At 40.0% G+C, this 22,055-nt stretch overlaps 1 long non-coding RNA gene across 1 annotated transcript in view; it reads left to right on the forward strand.

Moving 5' to 3' along the window:
* Nucleotides 1-6,226: 6,226 nt before the first annotated feature.
* LOC118336825 overlaps nucleotides 6,227-22,055 on the forward strand; it is a 16,403-nt gene continuing 574 nt past the window's right edge. The window contains exons 1-2 of the long non-coding RNA XR_004797130.1: nucleotides 6,227-6,448; nucleotides 16,968-17,044. This is a non-coding gene — a long non-coding RNA (uncharacterized LOC118336825). The remainder of the gene's footprint in view (nucleotides 6,449-16,967; nucleotides 17,045-22,055) is intronic.

Raw genomic sequence — 22,055 nt, forward strand, 5'->3', positions numbered from 1 at the left:
GGGTGTAAAAAAAAAAAAAATATATATATATATATATATATATATATATATATATGAGAGAGAGAGAGAGAGAGAGAGAGACAGGGAAAGTAATTTCAAAAAGACATCAAGTAGAAAATTATATTGATTTTCCACTCAGTTTATTTGTGAGCCCTCGAGGTCTTTAACCTTCCCAAGAAACTTCAATAAGAAACATAAAATTAATGTTCTGTATATAGTAAAACTACCATTAAAATAGAATAAATGTAATTATCTGTTTCTCTTAGAGAGGGACTGTGTGTTTGATTAGTTTGTGCTGCCCTCTGGTGTTAACACTCTTACATGTAGGTGTCAGTTTGACCTGAAGGTGGCGATATGGTCTGTCACATGAGACACCGGCAGTGCTGTTCACATCCTCGGCTCTGTGTACCTTTAATTACATTTAATGAATAAGCTCAAACACAGTACACATTATTAAGTTTATTATGACAGAAAATGAGTCACATAAATATAATTGTTATCTATATAATCCCGAGTTATTGGCTACTAAGACAGTGGAGTTTATTTATTTATTTACACATTAATCAACATTACTGTTTACACTTCAATGTAAATGTGCTGGAGTTAGCTAATAAACTAATTTCCATCCATAGTCCCTGGGCAGGTTATAACTAATTAGTGCCCAGTGTCATCAAAACTATTGCTCCAACAAGTACTACAACAACAATATAATACAAATATAATAAATACATTACAAAAGTGACAGAAATATATAAAAACAGTAAGAATTGAGCTTTTATTTAGGCACGGAGTGACTTCATTTTGTTTTTATATAATATGATAATATAATATAAGAGCTTATCTGGCCTCGTCCTTGGTTCCCCCTCCTCCTCCTCCTCAGCTGTTAAATCTTCCTCATAAATCCAGGTGACACTATTGACCAGGCGCTGACTCTTGCACAGCAGCAGGGGATTAGCATCCTGTGTCTCAACTGAGAGGGAGATCTTTATTATTCCTGCTTTTATTTCCAGTCTGACTGTTACATAAAGTGAGTGCGAGTGAAAATTAAATATTATTTATAAAAATTAATTAACTAAATAAAAAGAGAGCTAAAAAATATATTTTTCAAGAGCGCTATATCAATTATTATCACTCAACTTTATCAATTTAAAGTTAGCTGGTGAGATAGCCACAGCTAAAGCTCAAGCAAAAATTACTTGTTGTTATCAATGATATGTCAATAATAGTTGATAATAACTATATTGATTAACTGGATTAGGGTTAGAACCAAGTTAGTTAAAACTAACTACCTTAACACTAAACCAGTGTTAAAGCTAACTAGCTCAGCACTAGCAGAGTAGCAGTCTGCCATTCTGACTAAAACTAACAATAATGGATTTAGAAATGTTAAATTGTGGATTAATTTATAATTGATGTCAGTATTTTATTAATACATACAGATTTTATTCATACATACAGATTTTATTAATACATACACTAGGAGGCCGACAGAGACTCACAAGAAACTGTATAAAGTTTAAATAATCTAAATAAATTATATTTTTTTAAATAAACTAGTTGAAATGATTTTATTGGTAGCATTTCCTCTCATATTCTGTGAAGAGTATCCAAAGGCAGAGTATTGTTTAGGTATTGTGTTTTGTTTTACGACCGTATAATCAGCCTAAAAGATCTTAAATAAAAGCATTATAATGTTTATCTGTCACACAGTTTGCTGGCCAACTTTAAACCTCGTTGCTGCCTTTGAACTGAACGCTGCATTATACAGTAACACCACCTGCTGCGGAAGACCACTACATGTGGCTGAAAGCTTCGCAAACACTTCCTTTTTCACTTCCAATTGTATTGCACTCTCCTCTCTTTAAAAATATACACAGAAGGCCTAAATCTGTTAATACATGTAAATTGTTTAATAGAACAAAGTGTCAGGGTCAAGAAAACACTAAATAAGTCAAAAAAGATGCCTAATAATTATAAAAAAAATACATAATACAGACAGAGAATTGTATAAAAATTCCCCTAAAGCAGAAAATAAGTCTGCCTCAAGAATTCATCCAGATCACTTGTTTTACACAAACTTCAGTTCACTTATTCGGGTTTATTGTGCAGTTTTGAATATAATATGAAATATCCACACACACACACACACACACACACTCATACACACACACTAACCTCTGGCTGCAGATTATTAATTCAAAGAAAATCCTGAAATCATGTAAACAAAGAGTCAATATTAAAATAAATAAATAAATAAAATCATCCAGGCAGAAAACATGAATCACCACCGAGAGGCTGATGTACAATGTTAAGAGAAAACATGGATGCTTTCCTCCTCACATCCTTCCTCCACCACAGATAACGTGTCTCCCCCCTTTCTCTCCCTGTCTCTTTTTTTCTCTCTCTCTTTCTCTCTCCCCTCCGAGCTCCACAGCTGTACAGGAAATCAGTCATCCACCATCCACTGCTGTCGCCATGGCAACACAGAGAGGGGGGAAATCCATTCTCCGTCTCTCTGTCACCTCCTCCCCTCCTCCCCTCCTCCCCTCTTTCTCCCTGTCCTTTCTTTTGTCTTGGTGATTTAGGTGTAGCTCCGTTCAGACAGCTTTTCATGCATTTGTATTATTATTGTTATTATTATTTTTTAATTTAAAGGTCATCATGTGCTGACCCTAACGAAGCCTCTAATGTCTGATTAATTCCTGGAGGTTTTACAGCCCTACTTCCATACATCTTATCTCCTCAGTCATGTGGTGTGTGTGGTTGTTGTGTGTGTGTTGTGTGGTGGTGCGATCATTTGAGCGATTGTCTTGAGATATTAGGTGACAGGTGTCTCCAACAAGGTGGTGGGTGAACCTCTCCCGTAAATCCCATGGGGCATTGGGGCAAAAGCATGCGGCGGCTCGAGCCGGCAGCTGCCTGGATGAGCCAGATGGTCGCAAATCAGAAAATGAAATGCCAGGGCCTCCCCCCTCTTCCTCCGCCGCCACCGCCACGTCGTATAACCCCCCCCTCATAGCACGCAGCCAATACACGGACACACACACACACACACTGCTCGCATCCTTCATCCTCCTCCTCAAAATCACAATTGTTGAGGGAAAACCTTGTTAAACATGGTTGTATTTTAACCTAAACTGAAGGATCGGGCTACAAAATCTTACAACGCATTCATCAAAACCCGGTGAATCTCAATCCAAGCTAGTTTCTCCCAGTTCTGAAAAGCTGACGTGTATTTCAGCTCCATGCTCACACAAAACAACACTGTTTTTACTGTAGAAAAAGGCCTGTGTGATATTGAGACTGCAAGTCACCACATCTGCCTGTGGAAGTGGATTAACGGCACTTAATAAACCAGCCTATTAACCAAAACAGCTGCACTGACACCACAAAGTTCAGAGATGATCCCCAGAGCCGATAATAAAGCATAGTAATCAGATTACAAATAAACAAATCTCTGGATTTATCTCTTCTCCAGCGATGGAGGGAGGGAGGGAGGAGTCTCGCTGTTACTGTCTCTGCTGATGCTCAACAAGGCTTGAACCCACTAACGTAGCAATGATGCCCGACCAGGTGTACTTGTACCTCTGAGGGGTAACTGCAGTTAACAGGAGGTACGGGAAAACTAATTAGCAAGAGAGCAGTGTTGCAACAGCTAAGTACAGATTAATGATTGCAAATAATAGGATAAACAATTGAAAGTAATGGATAAACAATTGAGATAGTTAGCTAAAAGTAATGACCAAACGATTAACAGTTAGCTCAAATGGAAGAGTTGAAATAGCTAAAAGTAATGGATAAATGTTTAACATAGTTAACTTAAAGTAGGCTAACGGATAAACAGCTGAAGCAGTGAACGTTGACTATTAGTGATGGATAAATGGTTGAAGCATCCGGCCTCTTCCACTCCAAGTCGGACGAATGCGAACATGAACAAAGCACTGATGATTCAATTGTATGAAAACATATTGCAGCAATAATAATTTCATATGAATAGTGGTAAATAACATCCAGTTTATGATCCATTCATTAGAACAAATTTGGATCACGACGGATGGCGCCAATGAAGAGCTAAATGAGCTTGTCTGCTTTCGCCGCCGGGGGGACGTCGGGGCTAAAAAGGTTGGAAACGACTGGCTTAGGGGACCCAGGAAGGGCTATCACAGATCAGTGTGGTATCCTGGTGACAGAGGCTTCCTGTGTTCGCCTCCACAGGAACCATGACTCATTAATTCTCCATCTTCCTCCTCCTCCTCATCCACTCTCTCTCTCTCTCTTTCCTTGGATGTGTACTGTTACTGTAAGTTTCACAGAGAATAACATCAGCATGAATGGAGCTGAGGAAAATGTGATTCACAGAAAACATGACGTTCGGTGCAGACAGTAGGGGGAAGATGAGTAACATTTGAGTTTACCTGCAGGCAGATTGTACAGTACGCTCACACAAACATGGATGCATAGATACGCATGGACATTTGAACACGTGTATATACAGTTGGAAAAGCTAGAAACCTTGCATATAGTGTACAAAAATGTAGAGTGGAGTGGATGATGGCAGCATTTTTTGGAGAATTTCCATGTCGTGTCAGATGTGTGGACACAGCATCTGAATTTGGGCAGTTTTATGGCAAATTTAACTGTAAGCTATAGGAAATATATATAATAAATTAAAAATAATGTAAATGTAAACCTTTTCCAGGCTTATAGGAATATTTAATTTGCCAAATTTGGTGAAAATTTTATTTAATATGGAGAAATGTTTTGACAAGCATCTACAAAACTGTTAACATGCTAACATAGTCATGATAAAAATGCTAATATGCTAATGTTTACCATCATCACCATTTTAGCTTGTTAGCATTGTAGCATTTGCTAATTAGAATAAACACAAAATACAGCTGAGGATGATGTTAATGTCATTAGATTTACAAATATGCTAACATTACTAGAAACATTAGAGGACCAGTGTGTAGGTGTTAATGGCCCAATCTAGAGCCAGTTTTGGGTTTGTCCCTTCTGGGCTACTGTAGAAACCAGTTTGTTCAACATGGCGGCCCCCACAAAAGGCAAACTATAGAGTCTATAGATGAAAACGGTTCATTCTGAGGTAACAAAAACACAATTCTTATATTCAGGTGATTATAGACTAATGAAAACATACAATATTTATAGTATATATATTTTATTCCATGTCTGCCAGCAGATCCTCCTCAATGTTACACTGGACCTTTAAAAATGGCATTTTCTTTCAGACAGAAGAGGGCTTTGCCTACTACATTAATCAAGAAACGCCTTACTAGTTATGAGCGTACATTTAAAGTTTTAAATTGAACAAAATGGCACCAAAAATAATGAAAAATCAATAACCATATTTTACTGAAATCTCTTAATTTATACAAAATACTGCTACATACGTATACAAACATACGGGACCAAAAACATAACACTTGAGGTTAAGGTAACAACACCCCTTCTCATATACACACCAGCTGCATACACACACACACACACACACACACACACACACACACACACACACTTGATCTTGTTGATTTTTGCCATAAGTAAGTGTATCCTGTACATGCAGAAACTCCCGTACATAAACACTCAGACGTGAAAGAGCAACGTGTGCAGCATCCTGTTTGTTTGTGCGTGTTGTGCCAGTGTCAGTGTGTGGTTGCTGGGGAGTGTCTCTCTCTCTCTTTTTTTTGTTTTAATCTTTGATGTCTTCACTGTAGTGGTCTAAAGATTAAAAGCCTCAACTCTGGCGGGGCATATGTCGCGTGTGTGCAATGCAGGATGTTGTTGTTGTTGTTGTTGTTGTTGTTGTTGTTGAGGGTTGAATGAATTTCTTTCTCATGTAATGTCTTGATTCATACAAAGTCGCCTTCATTTGGCAGAAACGTGACTTAAATGTGAGCTAAGAGGAGGGAAAATGAGCAGCTGAAACAGCATTCAGGGACCAGTATGGATATTTATGTATATATAAGGTGGAAATCCAGCTCGTCCAGACTGTCAGCTTTCCTGGGATGCATTTGTTTACTGTAGGTGTTTAGAGAGACAGTCAAGGCTTTTTCCTGTGGACCTCTGGGAGACGGAGGGAGTGAGTCTAGATAGCAGAAAAGAGAAGACAGAAAGAAGGAGGGAGGGACAAAGAGGAGGATCTTGCAGCCTGACCGTTTGGCTGAAAGGGTGGAGACTCAGCAGCAGCGAGGAGGGAGGCAAGGGAGGATCTCAGCTGGAGCAGAGAGGGGAGAGGCATACAGAGAGAAGAGCGTGTGTTGTGTGGATGTACTCGCCTGCCTCCCTGACTGACTGACTGTGTGTGTGTGTGTTTGTGTGTGACAGACAGACAGAGAGAGAGAGAGACAGGGGAGAACGCGTGGATACTACTCCACAGGACTGGATGTGTTTGGCATCACGGACGACCACACACACACAAAAACAGGTAGGATTTTCTTCTGCCTTTTTTTTAATTTTTTATTATTATTTCTGTTTTGGTGGCATCTGGGTTAATCACATCCAAACCAGGGTGTGTTCCAGAAGAAGAGGAGGAGGAGGAGGAGGAGGAGAAGGAAGAGGAGGGGGGTTTCATATCCACGCTGTCAGCGCTTGAGGGGCGAGATTGATGCCTCTGGCTGGTTTACATCATGGAATCCCCTCCTCCCTCTAAAAATCTCTTTAAAAATAAAATGCTGTCAGGTGAGCTGGTGCTTTTATTTCATCTCATAATCTCATTTCACACATGTGTATATGTGTGAGAGGAATAAGGAGAATAGACTCCCCCTTTTTTTCTTCTTCCTCCCTCCTTCTTCCTCTTCTTCCCTCAGGATTTGGGCAGATCTTATAATGTAGAGCCAGAGGAATTAAGGGCATCTGTTTCAGAGGGGGAGATATTTGCACGAGCAGAGGGGATGAAAAAGAGACAGAAAGAGGGGGAATGAAAAAGGGGGGAGGGTTGTGGCAAAGGGGGAAGGACAGAGGCAGCAGGATCCCACAACCCTCCTGTGCCTTACTGAACTCTCTCGCCCTCCATACCGCGAGGAGAAAGCAGGCGACCACACACAAGGTCCATGTAGTGGTTGTATCAGGCAGATGGCCGGGAGAGGAGGAGGTGGAGGTGGAGGAGGAAGAGGAGGAGGGAGGGAGGGTTGGTGTTTTTATGTTGCTCATAGACAAATACAGTCGCTGACAGCGCCGTGCATTGGCAGGGAAACCGAGAAAAACGAACACTGACGTGCTGTTTATCCCACTCCTAGCATCGTCACACGAAGGCATCGTCATGCACAACTCACATTAAATCATCCAATCATGTGTGTGTGTGTGGTTGTTTGTGTGTTACATATCCAGGCCTGTTATAAACGCACAAGGCGAGTCAGAATTACGCAAGAGCTTGCGTCCAAGGCGGCTCGTACTGTATCTCGAAGGCAAGTCGCTCCAAGGCCACGGACTGTTTGACACACGTCGATGTTGAGACTAGAAGAGTGGCTCGCAAAGTATCCAATGATTAATTAAATTAATTAAAACAAAAACCTTGAGAGTTTTCTGGAATAGAGTAAGAGAGGAATGATGGAAGAGAGTAAGGAGGAACGAGCAGCCATCCACGCCTTATTGACGTCTTTGACCTCTCCACTCCCGTCGCTGCCTTCCGTCCAAGTCGGGCCAGAGAGCGACGAGTTCTGGGCTGAGCTCCCTAAAGGCATCGCTCTTGCTGAAGTCAACTCTCTGTGAACTTTCCTTTTACGACCTGTTTCCCAGAGATGCACGAGGCTTCAGAGGGAAGGTAGCATGATGTAGGAGGGATGTTGTCGCACCGTCAAAAGGCTTCAACCTTTGTACTTGCTGCACTTGTTTGCTTCTGACTGTGTTGATTTTGGGTGGAAGCTTATTCAGCCGTGCTGTGGTCTGTCTGAATGGAAGCATCTGGAGCTGTTTTAGAGTCTTTTTGGGGAAAAGGCCATGGCTTTATCCAACCAAAAAAGTCCAAGTCAAGTCACAAGTCACAAGTCTGCCAGGTCAAAGCATAAAACTTGCTTTAGGGAGTAAATTAATTCTCACAGCACTTAAGTCTTCATACTTTTGTGACTTTGGTTGGACTCAAGTCTACAAGAGCTGTTTTCAAGTGTTTACGGGCAAGTACGAGTCTTGTCCTATAAAGTCTCAACTGAAGTCTCGAGTCCTTAAAGGCGAAACATGAATCTTTTCAAATCTCGAAGGAGTCAAGACAGCTGTCATGCCCAAGTCGAGTTCCAAGTCCTTATTTTTTTGTGATTTAAGTCTGACTCAAGTCCAAGTCTCCAGAGTTTTTTTTAATTCCTTTGAACAAGTCTGAGTCAAGTATTTTCCAACCAAGTCTTAAATCAGGTTTCAAGTCCTCACTGGCAACAATTGAGATTGGAGTGTTTTTTTGATTTCAAGTTTGAAGTCAAGTCTCACGGTGCTCTTTCAAGTCCCAAGTCTTGTCCAAACAAGGCTTTGATGATAAAACATGAGACTTTCCAAATCAAGCTCCAGGTCCTTATTTTTGTGACTTGAGTCTGACTCTAATCCAAGTCTCTAGTCTTCCAAAGCTGCTTTTTTTTTGCTGAAAGTTTGATGCAAGTCTCAAGTCTTGAGGGCAAAACATGAGAATGTAGTTCTAACAGCACAAGTCCCTGTCCCAAGTCCTCGTTCTGTAATTAAACTATGATTCTCTCATAAAACTCTGAAATCTCAAGTGTCTTCAGTCTTCAGGAAGTCTCTCTCAGTAATCAAGTCAAAGTCAAGTCTCAAGTCAGCACATTTGTGACAGATGTCTGACTCGAGTCCAAGTCTCTTGGATCCTCCCCAATAATACACTTTCATTACTTCTGACCCTCAGACTCGCTCCAACTGTAGATTAGAGCGAGTTTGAGGGTCTGAAACAGTCTGAGCAGCACACTCACACTCTCAGCAGAATCTAAACAAGCCCGGATGTTTGTAATATTGTTAACAGCCCAGGAGTCTGGCCGTGTTATTCTTGGCACGCTGATTGATTCCAGAGGAAAAGTATGTTTATGCGTCCTCACTCAAGGCAAATACAAAAACAAAATCCCACCGATTCCTCACACGTTGGAGAGAGAGAGAGAGAGCTTAACGTACACAAAAGCTGGTAAAACTATCATTTGTGACATGCGGGGAAGGAAGTTAACCTTTTAAATTTGGTGACTGCACTTCCAAATATGATTTCCAGAGAGAGAAAGAAGCTCCACACGATGGCTGGTTTCCTGCCAAAGTGGCCAGAGGAATTTAAAACAACCCCTTCCGCTCACAGCCAGAATTCACCAGCATTATTTGGCCGGTGGTTGGTGTTAATTTTCCACCCTGGTCACACAAAAACATGCTTTTTTTTTAAGAATTATGCTTCTAAAGGTCTGTAGCTGCTCTGTGACAGCCCGTGACATGATTGCTTTCTACCCCACTAACACACTGCGGTTACATTAACGGCATATAAAAGGTTTTAAACGCAAGTCTTTGAGGAATAAACCCTTGTCATCTGGTTTACTCTGACAAAGAAGTAACAATGGCGGGCCTTGATCGTTTGATTTAATAAACATAATAGACCACATTTGAAGCTCCCTTGGAGCAATAAGCCTCTCCCTGCTGGCCTCCTTGGCTCCAGGGGATGCCGATCACTTCTCTGGGCTGCCTTATTCCCTACCCCCTTCTGGAGACCTTAGAATTAACCCCCCCCAACCAAACACACCAACCCAACACACCACCACACACACACACCACCATCTCTAAGATGGCAGGATGGGCAGGACATGCTGGGGGTGACACAGATGTCCGGGCTAATCGAATATTCGCGGGTGGCGATGGTCTGACCAGGAGGCAGTGGCACGAGGAAGGAAAGAGAAAGTGAGCTAGGGTTAACGTATGATTTAATAGAAGCTAATACATTTAGAATTACATTTTAATGTGATTTTATTATTATGTTTAAATTGATGTTTTTGTACAAACCAACTATTATATTCCAAAATTAGAAAGATACCGGATAATTCACATGAGAGAGTTCTGTATTTCATGTTTTTTCTGTCTTCACTGGTTTGAAGAGGGCGGTCTCTGTCGATGATTTGCCATTTTGTTTCTTCTCATTCATTCAGCGTGACACCATGTTCAAGCGTGTTTTCTTGTTGGTTATTTTGGTTTGGTTTGCAGTGACCAGTCAGTCAGTAGCCATGGACAAATCTGTCCCACCAATGTCATTTTCAGTTCAGAACACAGAAAACAGAAACTTTTTTTGATGACAGTCAGTGAAATTGACGATGTAAGAGCTTTTATTTCTGTAAGTCGACTGAAAACAACATACATCGAGTTTATCCACATTTGTTACTGTTTTTATGGCAGTTTTTCTGTTTTTCTGCTACCTAGCTTTATTTTAATTTAAATACACAGTGTTATAGATAAATACTTTAAGACTTGAAACCAAGCTTTCATAAGCTTTAAAATGGCCAATAACTTAATTAATATGACGCTACCGTATACTGTAGGTAGGTTTAAAATTTTACAAAAATCATGAATGCAACAGAACCACAAGCCTCCCTCCCTCATACAGTATGGATCCAAACCACTGAGCTGCTATTCTAGTAAAGAAACATGACCCTCAGGGTAGTAAATGTGCCATGATTATATCAACATGCTGTAAATTGCTGTAAATACTAAATGTAAGGCAAATAATATTTTCTTCTGATGTTTATGTACACAGGTCAGTCAATACAAAGTTCTGTTTATTCCAGGGACTGGATGCTAACAGATCTGTTTAAAAAAAGAATTGCAAATTGTTGTCATAGAAATTCAGTTTGAGGTTGTTTTTTTTTACATCCTAGGATACTTCGATAAGTTAATTAGTTTCACCACGCAGCATAAGTTAAAAACAAAAAACAATGAATAGTGGACAGAAATCATGAACAGACACAGATGCAACTCTGAAAGTAATTCAAAACAGAGATAAAAAAGAAGTAAGAAGAGAAAAGATGATGAAGAAACAACCTCTACCTCTTCTATTACTACTACATACTATTAATATACATTATTTGAGATTTTACAGCATAAAACAATGTCAGTTTTACACAGATATCATAAAACAATACTGTTTTAATAAAGTACAGATGGTTTATTTTCATTATGTTTAAATGTATCAAGTCTTTTAATGTGTTATTAATGTTGTCATTAATCATATTTAATATCTTGGATATACTACTGTGGTACTGACACTTGTTCCATCTTCCCGTATAAAGGCTGTTCGAGGCCGTTGCGACGAGAGCCTGGAGGTCAGCTCCAGGTCCAGGTCTGACTCCACGCTCGGAGTACTAACAGAAATAGTGATGGAGAAGGACGCTCAGCTTTCACGCTCACCGTCAGCTCCCCTGACAATCACTGCCTGACAGCTCTGCTCTCTGTGTCCCATCTCTGCCTCTGTGTGTGCACAGGGAGGAGCGTCCTTTCTCCTGTTCAAGGGCAGAGATCCGTGCTTTATTACATTCAATAGTCAATATCCTCTTGATCGTGTTCATTAATAACTCCGGAGGTCAGTTTTATGTTACCTCTGCTTGCTGCGGTCGCTGTAAAAGCCACTCTGGAAGAAGATATTACCACCACATCTCGGGCCTCTTTTATCTTCCTGATAAACTTTATTCCTATTTCCGGGCTTTTATTTATTTCTCTTTTTCCTCAATCTCAGTCTAACCTCGCCTATCAGTTTACAACTCTGTAAATCTTTGTTTAGCTTGAATGTTCCCTTCAGTGCGACTTGTTTCACAGTGACATCGCAGACTGCACCTCATTGTCCTGTGGCAAACTGAGGATGGTACAGTCACTCCAGCACACTGCGAGGGGGGCTTGATGACTGAACTTTCTGCATGCGTGTGAGTGCTTTTGCGTGCTCAAGCACCGCTGCTCTTTTGTCTTGATAATGAAGAACAGGCTTGCATTTTTTGAAAGTCTGCAGTGGGGTTTTTGGATTAGTTTTTTGGGGGATTTTGTAGTAAAACACAAGAAAGAAATGACCCAGTCAGCACAGAAAAGGATGTCAGCTCTTACAGTAACAATTATTGGAGTCAGGAGGTTTTTGTGTGTGTGTGTGATAAACAAAGTAGCATCCCAGTTTCTCCTTAAATGTGACATGCATCAGCCTTATTTAAAGGGTCAGTTCACCTTAATACCAAGAATATTTTCTCATGCATAGGCCAACTCCTTATTAGAAGATCTGAGATAAAGTCAAGGCTCTTTTATCTCCAATACATTTTTGAGACATAATTTATCTTTTTAAACCTCTCCCCAGAACAGCGATTGCCCAATCATAGCTTAGCAATCATAACTATGTGCAGCAGGTCTGCCAAGCTTTGGATTTCTCCACATGGTGTGCATGGGGCAAGAGTTTTGTAGAGTTGCGTCTTTTTATTTTGTCTTTCCAAAACCAAAACCACATCTCAAGGAGAGGATTCAACATCTACAAACATTTCCGTGAACAGTTAACTAGCTTATGACCTTTAATAGAAGCCGAGCATTACTTCAAAGGCCCAGGAGCATTTCATTAGCTAACTATATTTGTTTTTGGGATTACAGGTTATGTTAACAGGCACTGTTCATGAGTTGCACATCCACTGTGTAGTATTTCCTTAGTGTGTGGAAGCTGTCCCAGGATGCTATCAGAGGCTGATGTTAGCTGCTCTTTCCTGGATTTTACCTGAGATAGTTTTACGTTTGTCAAACATTGGTTAGTGCAAAATTAAAAATATACTTTTTAATAATTTAAGAATGAAAAAACGGTCTGATCTTCCATTTTTCCTTATATCCTCCATATAGGACTAAGTAGGTCTACGCTAAAATACAAGAACAAAGCTGTTGGATCATCTGGTGAGGATGCTAACTTTTTGCCTGTGACACGTAGCTTCAGCCTCGGTCTTTTAGCACAATATTATGCATATCTCCATAAAATGTTATAAAAAAATATGAAATTGTCTTAACAGCGAACAGTATTTTCAACCAACTCATGCTGCCAACATTAGCTTTATTAGCTAGGTAACAACAGCTGTTAAAACCGGCTTATTATGTTACTTTTGTCATTCCAGCCGACAAAATCAACAGTCGCCGGCTGGTTAGTTATCTAAAAATTCCCTGTATAGTTGTCATAAACGGGCAATTTAGAATTTAGAGGGCATAACCGTTTTTTCCCCAAGCTGTAAACATGTTTATTTCTGCTGTAAAGTTTGGCATTTTAATATGGGGCCTTATAGAGATTGACTCACTTCTTCAGCCAGCCTCAAGTGGCCATTTGAAGGACTGCAGTTTTTGTTTAAAACCTTCAAAACTTAGCCGCTGTTATCTCTGAGCAGGGGTCCCGTCCTGCGTCTACGCATCCCTGCAGACCCTCGCAGGTTAATCACTGGCTCTCCAGGGTCCAGATGGCTGAGCTAGGGACAGATTTTTAATTACCACGCTCTGATTTCACACCCTGGGCATCACAGAGGACAGAACACTCCCTGCCTGGCCACCTTAATTTCTCTCTTTGGATGGTGTAAAGTATAAAAAAAGCAGGATGATAAGGTGTGCACTACAGTAAGAGAAAGGGGGAGAAAGGGGGAGGGAGGGCCGAGCTGAGAGTGAGCGTGTGTGGGAGTGCGCGAGAGATCATCACACTCGACAGGCCAGGAATTATATTTTCCTCACCAGGATGTTTCCTGTGGCGCTTAATCACCCTTTAAGTCAGCGACACCCAGAGTCGAGCAGCAGCTATAATCACATCTGTGGAGGGCCTCGTCACGAACACAGACCCCCCGAAAACCCGGAGGAAGGGGTTCAAAACAGCTCCAAATGGCAGGGGAAGGATGGCGGAGGGGGTCAGATTGATTCGGTGGTGTTAGCAGCAGGACGGAGCGTGCTGGGGGTGTTTCAGTCCCATCACTGAACACCTGTCCGCCACTGAGGGAGGGATGGGAAGCAGAAGGCTAGAACACAGGAGAGAAATGGATCACCAGTCACGTCCCATAATGCATCTCTCTGTTAGTTGTTTTTTTTTACTTCAGTATAGTTCAGTTCAAGATGCTTTACTAGCATAAAAGTAGAGAACAATATTGCTAAAGCATTAAGATAAAGAACAACTCTCATCCCCTGGTCTCGCTGCTGCTCTGCAACATAAATATGATGACACAAACGGTTCACAGGGAAATCAAATTCAGCTTTTTTCTTTTTTAAGAACAGTCGGCTTTCTTGCCTTTTTTGCAGAATACAGTAAACTGATCAAAGAGCAGAAAGTAGACAGTGAAAGATGTAAGAGTGCAGTCAGGACTGCAGCACTGACACTTTTTCAAATATCACAATGCTAATATTTAAAGCTTCATCTTCTTGGAACAACAAGAGGATGTGAAGACTGCAGTAATCAAAAGACAAGATGGATCATAATGGATTAACTACTCCATTGTTAGAAATCCTTAACATAAGAATAATGTTTCCTTATGTGCATGTACAGTATGACAATCAATGAAACTCTTGAGTTATATAATCCACCAAACACATTTCCACGTGCTTATGGGTAACTAACTGATAAATCAATCAATTCATTAACAGAAACTTCAGCACAAACACTCCAATATTATAAAACTTTTGCCTTTACTTATCTCACACTACAACTACTTCCAAACCAGCAGCTCACGTTTCCTGGAAACTCAGATGTTATTGTGAGCGTTGATGAGTGACGAGCCGGATGTGAGAGAAACACTTGCTCTGAGCAAATAAAACCTGACACCTGTCATGTGACACCAACTCTATTTGCCATCTTTCGGCAGGAAAGGTAACATCAATAAGAGTGATTAGTTGTAACTGGGTCTTACACATTCACTGCCTGTAAAAACTCCAGCAATGTCTTTAAAATATTCCAAGAAGTTTCCTACAAAATGTGGTTGATATAAGAAGAGTTTATTCTAAACTGTAAACTGTACCAAAGGCAGACTGGCCACCCCATTATCCTTCCCTCTTCCAGTCCGCACTGACTTTCAGAGGCTGTAAAGCTAGAGTGAATATTGCGCTAGCATGTTGGGAAGTGAGTTAAATAACGCTGTGGAACGGCCATTTTCAAAGGGGTCTCTTGACCTCTGACCTCAAAATATCTGAATGAAAATGTGTTCTATGGATACCCCATTGCAGACATAACTACTTTATGCTAATCCCATGCAGTTTTGCAGTTTTATAATCTTATTTACTTATTTATTGATCAGATAGTTCATGATTTAAATAAAAAATGTGCCACTTACAGACTATTTTATGCATGTTTTTAGACATTAAACATTTGAGAACTTTTGTAAAATGTTCAATAAATATAGAAAAGAAATGTTTCTCATAGTAATGGTACACAATCTGAATTTCATTTCAATTAAGAGTTTAAGAATAAGTGCACTGATAGAAATGATGATACAGTTTGCATAAAAGTTTAGATTAATGGCGTCAGTGAATCAGGAGAGTTGACAGCACAATACAGTAAGATCTCCTGCTCGTTCTTGTATCGTTTTTTTAAACTCTAAGCAGTTTCAATGTTGAATACTCTGGCTCAGTACTTCGGCCGCTGTTGGCGAGGTTTTGTTAATGGATGCCTTACTGTATCATTGCTTTAACGTTGCGCACTGCCATGATTTACGATGGGTGGAATTCCCTTCCTCTGCAGATCTGCTCATGCAGGGTAATTGGCCCATTTATCAGAAGCAGCAGAAAACTGAGCTGCAGAGTCACAGATGCATTAAGAATTATTCTCTTGGACCAGAGAAAGGAAGAGGAGGAGACGTGAATGGGTTCAAGCACCAACTGAACTTAAAGGAACCATTCGACGTAGTTGGGAAACATACTTAATTGCACTTTTTGCCCTGAAGTTAGAGGATTGACACCACTCTTATGTTTCTCAGTCCAAAATGAAGACGGAGCAAGTAGCCGGTTAACTTAGCTTAGCATAAAGACTGTCTAAAGATAATGTAATCGACGTAGCACCACCTTTAAAGCTCACCAGTTAACATGTTTATCTTGTTTGTTTAATCTGTACAATAACTAAAAGTGTACAAAGTGTAAAAATATGTCAGTTGGCTGTTATATTCTGGACTATTTCTTGGCCGAGAGCAATGACTTCCTAAAACATAAAGCCAGTTTTTAAGCTAAGCTAAGCTTACCTTCTCCTGGCTGTAGCATAATAGACAGATATGACAGTGATTTTCTGTATTATTCATTAAAAATCAAAGGCAACTTGTTCCAGTGAGAATAAAATGTGGGAAGAAATAGTAGTTTGGTGACGTATGGCTCAACATTTTGGAGAAGGAGCAGGAGACTGTTCCTGGATCGACCGTTAAGTTACTTCCTTTAAGAGCAGAACTGAGATTCTTAATGTTAAGTGTTTTTTTTTGTTCTTACTATTGCCAACAACTGATTTCAAAGTCACTATTAAGGGCCAGGAAACAGTCCCACAGATAACCTCCCTATGACTCCACAACTTGACCTTTTCACACATTGGTTTCTGTGGGAAAAACAAGATATAACATGTTCATTTGTGAGCTTTAGATGTGCTTGTAGGTGGATTTTAGTACCTTCAGACAGAGCCTGGCTAGCTGTTTCCCTCTGTTTCCAGTCTTTATGCTAAGCTAAGCTAACCATCTGCTGTTTGTACCTTCATATTAAGCGGACAGATATGAGAGTGGCATCAGTCTTCTCATCTCACTCTGAGCACAAAAGCAAATAAGCATATTTTGAGCTCTTATGTTTCACTTGCACCTCCCTCTGTAGTTTGTTGTGTTGTTTCTCCCCCTCAGTGGAGTTTGTAAGAGCGAGCTGTGACATTCTGACACACAGTGACCAGAGGACAGCAGCTACACACACACACAACCCTAGCCGTAATTTATCTGGAATGTGCAGAGCTTCTGCCTCTGATCGGCCTCTGATTCTCACTCCCTGTATCTCTTTTTCTCTGTTTGCAGAGATCGGGGCAGACGCAAACTGCTGACTGAACTGCAGGCAGACACCGGGACAGAGTGCGGAGGAGTAAGCAGACAAGGTAAGTCAAGACAAGAGGAGGAGGCACTGTAGCATGTTAACATCAGCCAGTTTCATAACATTACAGCATGAGTTGGTCAGGGATGTCACAGCCCTCAGTCTGCTCGGGGGAAACTGAGCAGTGGCGGAGAGTTTTTGTACTACAGCTTCCACACAAAGTTGTCGACAGCTGACACAGTTAAGTCCTGCGTCCATCTGAGAGCATTATTTATCAGAGCCTGTTGCGATGTCACAGTTATCAGCATGTTCACACCGTGTGCAACATCTCAGGATGGTATTTTGGGCAGCTGACAGATAGGAAGGAAGGCAGCACAAGAGGTTTCATGATATACAGATGAGTTCAAATTATGTCCTGAAACAGAACATACAACAGACGGAAAATCTCCAAAAGCCAAAAAATATCTAGACAGGAAACAGCTTTGTTCAGTTAATCTTTGTTGCCTTCAAGATACGATCTATTGCTCCTTGAGTCGACGCATGCTTTGGCATCCCCTACGCGTCACCCCTCCCTCCCCACATATGAAAATGTCAGGGTGGCATTTTCACGCGCTCCACCAACAATAAGCAGGACAATGACTTTGTAGACACAGTGACTCTGCTTTTATCAACTGCTTTTTTAGTATATTTTGCAGCTAGTTTTGAAATTATAAGTGAATCCAAACACAAAATGATTAAAGGTAACATTTAGACCCAGGTTTAGGTTAATCTTTTGGGCATTTTGTAGGCATGCTAGCAGCTCTGGGTATCACGATGTCAGTCAGTTATCTTGAAATAAGACGGTAACCATTATATCTGCTGAACATCTGCACATCGGCATTGTGAGGATGTTGGGCAAGTTCAAAGCAACGCCAAAGTACCAAAGTATAGCCACCCACAGCTGCTGGTAGCTCTCGACGTTTCTCCTTAACTTCCATGGACTTTAGTTGGTACGGCAAATTGTTGTTGTTGTTCCCAAGTACTGGGCAAACTCTCCAAAGGCAAGAGAGGTAACCCAATTAAAACTTGGTGTATCTTTCCTTCCATTTGTAGCCCATTAAGATTGATTGATTGATTTAAACATACAAAATGTAATTTCTGCCTCTACTGGGTATAACAATAACAAATCATGAAGTCAAATGATGTTGTGAAGTAGCGTGGGATCATGGGAGTTACTACCATTGCCAAATGGTAAAAACACACACCTCAACAACATATAGAACATAGATCTAGTGTTTTGAGACATTTTAATGCAGAAATGTTACATATTATATCTTTAAAACATCATCTCTCCCTGTCAATTCCACTCAAACCAGGCTATTGTGTCAGAGTGTCTGATTATTTTCTGTACTGAACGGAGCTCCACTTTTCTGTAGACATCCCAGAAACCTTAAACAGTGACATGTCACCCTATCAATAGTCTGCTGATACGCTGGCCCGCTTTGACGTCTCCCCTGAGTGTTAAAACAATATTATGGCCTCGATACGAAAGACACCTAATTTCTACTTGTCAATCACACCTTTGTAGTAACTCTCTGGCCTATTTTTATTTTGGTGAGAGACAGAGTCCCAAGATATTTGTACATTACATCAGTCATTATAAACCTGACATACAAAACAAAATACACTCTGCAACTCGCAGGATATTGCAGGAAAAGTTGACACAGAGGGACACCAGATGCTAGGATTTGAATCCCACAAAAATACCAATACGATGAACCCAGGAGTCGATTAAGGTAAAGAAAGTCTGGATTTACACACAGATATTACATCTTTTTCTTATGTATTTCTTCAAAATACATTTCTTTTTATATAATAATTATTGTCTATTTAACCCTAATTTCACTTCAAACACTCTCATTAAAAAGAGTCCCACATTTTGATTCCTTTTATTACTGACAGCAATAACAGCACGATAGATTTAGTTTTTAGACAGTTTGTGACCCTAAAAGGTGACGCACTTGTCAGAGCAAGAACATCCAGGATCCCTCAGCTGCAGTGACTATAAAACACAATGTTTATGTTACACTGTTAATACTCTGCAGTCCACTGCAGGTTGTGCTCATGAATCTTCTTCAGATTGTCATTTGGTTTGAGATTTACCAGCCTGGTTCGGAGGAAGCCTTGAGTCTGTTTGTGTGTCACTTAAACTTGTATTTTAAAACGATTTGAACGCTTCATCAAGTGCAACTGTTCATCTTTAAGATAAGATTCAACATAGTCATTGCACACAGTAACTATACAAAATACACTTACAGAGATTAGATTTGTTTTCTTCTTCCTACCGTCATCGAATCCAATCCTTGAATCCAAAGTTTATTATTTTTTTACTAGCGCACTCCATGTTACCCTCTGCTGGTCTACTGCATTTAGTAGGTTGCCAGGTTTGTGTTAATTCCTCTAGAAATCACTCGATCATGTTTAAAAATGAAAAATGCAAGTAGTAATCTAATAAAGAAAGTGAAGTGAAAATGCCCAAAATGATCTGGTTCTAAAATGTTTTGCTCCCTTAAATTAAACATTTAGTTGGTTTGAAGACCCTGTGCACTGAGGACGTGTGATTGCCACTTTCTGACACGTCAGATTAAACAATTAATTAATTAATCCTCAAATGACTAGCTTGTAGTGAAATAATCATTAACTGCACTGGACTCACTTTCTGAATATCAATCACATTTAATCATCTGTAGGAGTCAGTGACCCCAACAGAAATCCAAAGATTAAAAAACCAGGTATCCATCACATTTCTTATTTGTTCCCTCTGGCAGGCAGTCAAACAGTAATAGATCTCAGGTGAAGCAGACAAACTGTAACCGGTAACCCTGTGCAGGTTTTAATTGATGATCAGGTCATCGGGGGTTCGGGTCGGTGTGACAGCAGAGATTCCTACAGCAGTTTCGGCGGCCTGATGAGCAGGTGTGCCGCCGTGGGCCATCGATATTCACGCTCAGCTCCAGCACCTCGCTGAGATCAGTCTTAACCCCACACTGAGTCATACCACAGCGCATACAGAGGGATGATGGGGGGGTGGGGGATTGATCACACACTAACGATGGCGCTGTTTTAGAGTGCTCACAGCTTGATCCATTTAATCAAAGAGGTTATAAAAGCCAGGGGAGCATCTGAGGACAAGGAAGAGAATGAAAGTGTGCACCAATAGAGATAAATTAAAGGAAAAACCTGAATAAACTGGTGGAGAAATATTAAATACAGGCCTCACTGAATGGTTGGATGAAAACAACATGAATTATAAGCATTTACTAGATCTCGACCCCAATTGAAGCCATTATCTAAACACGAAGCTGTTCCTAAGACTTCTGTGTTGTAGTTTCCATTAATTATTCATCCATCTGCATCACATATACACTCTCAGGGTTGGGATTGTTACTTTAAAAATGTCATCCGATACAATTAATAATTACTTGTTAAAGAATGTAGTCAGTGAACTAATCCAAGCATCGTGATGTAAAAGTAACTTGATTACTTCCTGTTACTTTTAAACACCAAATATGCAAACAAACACAAATTTAGATGATTTTTATATATTCTATAAGACAACACAACAATGTAACTGTAGAAAAGTACATTTTTTAATGAAAATTTGTCCTCTGTGCAGAAAACCTTTTAATTAAGCAAATTCAGGAAGGCAGAACTTGATGTTCTTTTCTGCTTTAAAGACAAAATAATGGTGAATTTTTTACCCAGTGAAAGCATTTTCTTACGAGGCTGTGATAACGAAGATCAGCTGTGGTTTGATTCGAGACCAGAGTGCTGTCTCGTTAAAAACACATATCATTCTTTATTTTAAAATCTGGCTAATAATCCCCATTTTTACTAAATGTAACTGTAATCTGATTACTCCTCTTTTTTTCTCTAAATGTAATGGATTACCTATTTCACAAGCCTGTACACTGTGCACTAATCTGCATAAGTAAACTATTTGGGCTGGTGAGTATCCAGTAAATGAATGTACATGCTGTAAACATGTCGACCTTTAAAAGCTTCTGTCAGTTTTGAATTTGGAAGCTTAAAGAGAAATGTTTCTCCAGAGATTCAGCATTGTATTTGTTCCACAAACATGTAAATCATGTTACTACAGTACACGATCCAGTACTCATTCACTACCAGTGGCCATTTTAAATCTCTATTATGTGACGTTTTTTAAGAATCTTTTTTTTTACTACTTCTTTGAAGACTATGGATGTGACTGCAGGAACGATTCTGGTTCTTCCATTTCCATCAGGCATTGTGTTGTATGACAGGAGGCTCACCTCCTACCGCCTTTTACAGGCAAGGCGCGGTTCATCACGAACGAGCCCTTGTCCATCAGCATCACACTTAAGCATCAAGCCAGCTGAGTGCACATATTTACTTTGAGTATTTAATTGTGTCACTTTTTCAGTGTGAACACACGACTCAAAGCCTGGTTAGTATCACTATGTTGTACTGAAAGAGGAAACAGTTAAATGTTTTTGACCATAATGATAAATAAGCTTTGTTTCAGAAATATTGGTCAGTTAGAACAGAGGTTTCCAACCTGTGGGGGGGTCACCAAAGTCTTTATTTTAAGGGAAAAACATAGACAGTAGGCCTATATTTCTAATAGCACCAAGGACAAGAAAACACTGAATTTGTCAAAAAATGACCCTATTAAGTCTATATTATTGTTAATAATAATAAAAAGACAAAACAAGACGGACAAAGAATTTCATAAAAGTCCTTTAAACAAGAAAAAATCTTCTCAAAATTCACCCAAATCACACATTTTACACAAACTCCTTGCAGTTAGAGTTCACTATTTGGGTTAATTGTAAATAATTGAATATAATCAGTTTACTAAATTACAGTAAAGGCATAAATGCGTCTTTTTAATGGACTGTGTTAACACCAGCGATAAAAGAGAGTGTTACAGTAACAGAAATGCAAATAAAGCGTTACTGAAGCTGTGTAACATCTGCTGCCTGCGAGGTGACCTGTCTTACCTCGGATCAAAGACAAACCACATCATTATTTCGATTTATCGTCGTTCACATGAC

Source organism: Morone saxatilis, unplaced genomic scaffold (assembly GCF_004916995.1).
Source record: "Morone saxatilis isolate NCDOM2014 unplaced genomic scaffold, NCSU_SB_2.0 Contig3, whole genome shotgun sequence".
NCBI lineage: Eukaryota > Metazoa > Chordata > Actinopteri > Moronidae > Morone > Morone saxatilis.